The sequence below is a fragment of the Crotalus tigris genome, unplaced genomic scaffold (genome assembly GCF_016545835.1).
Source record: "Crotalus tigris isolate CLP2741 ecotype Arizona unplaced genomic scaffold, ASM1654583v1 scf7180000023256.6208, whole genome shotgun sequence".
Taxonomy (NCBI): Eukaryota; Metazoa; Chordata; class Lepidosauria; order Squamata; family Viperidae; genus Crotalus; species Crotalus tigris.
The window spans coordinates 1,367-6,208 of NW_024099801.1; the positions used below are offsets into that span (position 1 = coordinate 1,367).

A 4,842-nucleotide genomic window follows, 5' to 3' on the forward strand; every position below is an offset into this window, starting at 1 on the left:
AAGAAAAAACCTTTTAACGGCTTTAAAACGACGGTATTTCTCTATCTTTATTTAACGGTATTAAACACCTATTAATAGGGCCCATGGAGGAAAATTCACTCAGGGTTTCTGCTTAAGCAGGCGGCTGGGGGGGACTAGAAGACCTCCGAGGTTCCCTTCCAGCTGTATTATGACAGAATTCTCCTCCAATGGGATTTTTCCATGTATTTCACTGAGGAAACATACATAGGGCAGCCTAGAAGGGGCAAGTGCACTCAACCATACCAAAGAAATCCGAGTTTGTGCGATGTCCCATTTTGCTCAAGAGTTCACAGGACGTAACCCTAACCCTAAGTGGAATTTTCCTACAATGGGATTTTCCATGTATTTTACCAGGAAACATAGAAAGGGCAGCCTAGAAAAGTCAGTGCCCTCCTAACCATACCCAAGCACTCCGAGTTTGTTGGCGATGTCCATTTTGCTCTAGGAGTTCATGGTGATGTAACCATAACCCTAAGTGGAATTTTCCTCCAATGGGATTTTCCCACTTTTTTACTAGGAAACATAGAAAGGGCAGCCTAGAAAAGTCAGTGCCCTCCTAACCATACCCAAGCCCTCCGAGTTTGTTGGCGATGTCCATTTTGCTCTAAGAGTTCACGGTGACGTAACCCTAACCCTAAGTGGAATTTTCCTCCAATGGGATTTTCCCATGTATTTTACCAGGAAACACACATAGGGCAGCCTAGAAATGTCAGTGCACTCCTAACCATACCCAAGCACTCCAAGTTTGTTGGCGATGTCCATTTTGCTCTAAGAGTTCACGGTGACGTAACCCTAACCCTAACTGGAATTTTCCTGCAATGGGATTTTCCCACTTTTTTACTAGGAAACATAGAAAGGGCAGCCTAGAAAAGTCAGTGCCCTCCTAACCATACCCAAGCCCTCCTAGTTTGTTGGCGATGTCCAATTTGCTCTAAGAGTTCACGGTGACGTAACCCTAACCCTAAGTGGAATTTTCCTCCAATGGGATTTTCCCATGTATTTTACCAGGAAACATACATAGCGCAGCCTAGAAAGGTCAATGCTCTCCTAACCATACCCAAGCACTCCTAGTTTGTTGGCGATGTCCATTTTGCTATAGGAGTTCATGGAGACGTAACCCTAAACCTAACTGGAATTTTCCTCCAATGGGATTTTCCCATGTATTTTCCAGGAAACATAGATAGGGCAGCCTAGACAGGTCAGTGCCCTCCTAACCATACCCAAGCACTCCGAGTTTGTTGGCGATGTCCATTTTGCTCTAGGAGTTCACGGGGACGTAACCCTAACCCTAAGTGGAATTTTCCTCCAATGGGATTTTCCCATGTATTTTTCCAGGAAAAATAGATAGGGCAGCCTAGAAAAGTCAATGCTATCCTAACCATACCCAAGCACTCAGAGTTTGTTGGCGATGTCCATTTTGCTCTAGGAGTTCACGGTGATGTAACCCGTAACCCTAAGTGGAATTTTCCTCCAATGGGAATTTTCCCACTTTCTTACAGGAAACATAGCATAGGGGAGCTAAGAAAAGTCAGTGCCCTCCTAACCATTACCAAAGCACTTGAGTTTGTTGGCGATGTCCATTTTGCTCTAGGAGTTCATGGTGACGTTTAACCCGAACCCTAACTGGAAATTCTCCTGCCAATGGGATTTTCCCAGTATTTTACCAGGAAACAACTATTAGCGCAGCCTAGAAAAGTCAGTGCCCTACTAACAATACCCAAGCACTCCAAATTTGTTGGTGGTGTCCATTTTGCTGTATGAGTTGACGGTGACCTAAACCTAAACCCAAGTGGAATTTTACTCCAATGGGATTTTCCCATGTATTTTACCAGGAAACATAGATAGGGCAGGCTAGAAAAGTCAATGCCCTCCTAACCATACCCAAGCACTCGAATTTGTTGGTGACATCCATTTTACTCTAGGAGTTCATGGTGACCTAACCCTAACCCTAAGTGGAATTTTCCTCCAATGGGATTTTCCCATGTACTTTACCAGGAAACATAAAAGGGCAGTCCTAGAAAGGTCAGCACTCCTAAACAACCAAGCACTCCGCTTTGTTGGCGATGTCTATTTTGCTCTAGGAGTTCATGGAGACGTAACCCTAACCCTAAGTGGAATTTTCCTGCAATGGGATTTTCCCATGTATTTTTCCAGGAAAAATAGATAGGGCAGCCTAGAAAGGTCAGTGCTCTCCAAAGCATACCCAAGCACTCCTAGTTTGTTGGCGATGTCCATTTTGCTCTAGGAGTTCATGGTGATGTAACCCTAACCCTAAGTGGAATTTTCCTCCAATGGGATTTTCCCACTTTTTTACCAGGAAACATAGATAGGGCAGCCTAGAAAGGTCAATGCTATCCTAACCATACCCAAGCACTCCGAGTTTGTTTGCGATGTCCATTTTCCTCTAGGAGTTCATGGAGACGTAACCCTAACCCTAACTGGAATTTTCCTCCAATGGGATTTTCCCATGTATTTTACCAGGAAACATACATAGGGCAGCCTGTTTCCCGCGTCCTCTTGGGGTTTTTACTGGGCTCCCAACCTTACTCCATTTCCATCCCTGTCTCTTTAAAAGGAAAAACCTTAACCTCACTGAAAGTGCCAAAAAAAAGGGTGGGGGGAATCCTCAAGGACAACTTACCTGTTTTCTCCCAGTTTTCTCCTTTCTCTTACCTCTGGGCGGTGGGTGGGCTGTTTACGGCAACCTGGAGAGGAAAGGAAGAAATCTCCTACCCTTCCTAACCCTGACTTGTTTTGGACGAAGGTCTACAAAGTTAGATGGACGGCGAACAAAATAATAAAAGCCATTAGTTGCAACTTCTCACGTCTCATCCCTTTTATCCATCCTTTAAATGATAAACCTAGAAGGGAACGATAGGTTATACACATTTTCAAAATAAACTGCATTTATTTTTTATACTTTTGAAGCAGATTTCTTCTTCCGCTCCTGCGTTGCAGCAAACGGGCCTCCCCTGGCCCTATTAATAAGGTGTTAATACCGTTAATAAAATAAATAACTTCCCCTCTCCCAGGAAACAGGCGGTGGGAGCATAAGCATAAGCATAACCCAAGCAAAGCAACAGAATAAGAGACGTGGAGTTCCAACTAGAATTTAACAGAATATCTCTCTGCAGCAAAAAAAAAGGAAAGCATCTCCTAAATTCTGCATGTAATCTTTATTTTATTTTGCATTTATAAAATTTTCAGTTTTTTTTAAAACAGCATTTTAAGCATTTTCCTGCTCAACAAGATAAAGTTCTCTGTTGGAAGAAGGGACGATCCCCATCAGCACCCCAGAGGTGGCTGATGGGACTTGTAATCCAGTAGAAGCCCAAGTCGCCCTCTGTTCTCTCAATCCTAAAAAGCACAGCTGCAAAAATGATGGGGATATTTTAAAAAATGGGCCTTTGCAACGGGAGAGGGGGGTGGTGGGAGGCAGCCTCTCAGGCACAAGGCTGCCTGACGAATGGGATTTGTAGTCCAAAGGGTCCCCGGGCGGGGCGAAGGCTCGAGGAGGAGGCATTACGCAGTCTAATTCTCTTCACCTGTGCGGGCCGAGGCACACCTGACCGTGATGAGCAGCTTCCCGCGCGGCGGCCGTCTCCATGGCAACCGCTGCGCGAGCTGGGAAAATAGCCCAGCGTTCGCACCTGTGTTTGGGCGGGAAAGAGCGCGCGCCTTTCCCGCCCAGCGCCCTCGGACTGCCTCGCGGGCTCCTGTCTGCACGCCCATCTCGCTCGTGATTGGCTGCTCCGGAAACGCTTCCCTCGGATTGGCTGAGCGGCCTCTCCCCTCTCCGAGAGGCGGGGGCATTTAAAATGTCGGCGGGCTTCTCAAGCTGAGTGCAAAAAGAAAAACGAGCGCGCTGCAGAGACAGCCGACGCCGCTACCGCGTCTCTTTTTCCTCAGAAGAGAGGCGATAGCGGCGTCTCGTGGCTCTGCAGCGCGCTAGCTTTTCTTTTGGCACTCAGCTTGAGAAGCCCGCCGACTTTTTCTTTTTTCTGCGGGGCGCCGGAGGGCAAAAATGTCTCTCTCCGGCTCTCCCGCGGCTCACGTCCTCGAGCTCGAGGTCGGGGAGAATTTTTTTTACCTTTTGGGGATGCGGAGGGGGGCGCGAGTTCGTTAGCTAATTAATAGCTTATTGTTCTCGAGGAGTCAGGATAGCACCTGGGGTAATTTTAACCACGGCGTGTATTCTTACGAGTAAAACGCCAGTGGTAGCTCAACAGTGTTTTATTTAAAGGACTCCAAAACCCATAGGTCGCTAAAGATACTTATCTCAGTCTTTCGCTCGGGGAATAACGCAAACCGCTGTGTCTTAGAATAATACTAGTCAAGTTCTTAAAATTTTGGTCGAACGCTAATCTCAGCCATGTCCTTTTTAAAGGGACCAAACCAGCAAAGGTCAAATTTAGCTTTAAAGGTAAAATTATCTTAAGAACTGACTTCTCTCTTAGGAATAAAGTGAATTCTTGGGGTAATTTTAGGCAAGAATTCAAGTTCTGAGAATAAAATTTTGGTCGAACCTGAGGTAATCTCAGCCATGTCCTTTTTAAAGGGACCAAACCAGCAAAGGTGAATAGGATTTAAAATTAGCTTTAAAGGTAAAATTATCTCAGGAACTGACTTTCTTCTTAGGAATAAAGTGAATTCTTGGGGTAATTTTAGCCAAGAATTCAAGTTCTTAGAATAAAATTTTGATGAGACCTGAGCTAATCTCAGCCATGTCCTTTTTAAAGGGACCAAACCAGCAAAGGTGAATAGGAGTTAAAATTAGCTTGAAAGGTAAAATTATCTCAGGAACTGACTTTCATCTTAGGA

General features: G+C 45.3%; 1 long non-coding RNA gene across 1 annotated transcript; it reads right to left on the minus strand.

Moving 5' to 3' along the window:
- Positions 1–3,178: 3,178 nt before the first annotated feature.
- On the minus strand, positions 3,179–3,968 carry LOC120297095. Its single transcript, XR_005553684.1, has 2 exons — positions 3,567–3,968; positions 3,179–3,391 (listed from the first exon to the last, which is right to left on the minus strand). It is a non-coding gene; the product is annotated as an uncharacterized LOC120297095 (long non-coding RNA).
- Positions 3,969–4,842: the final 874 nt, after the last annotated feature.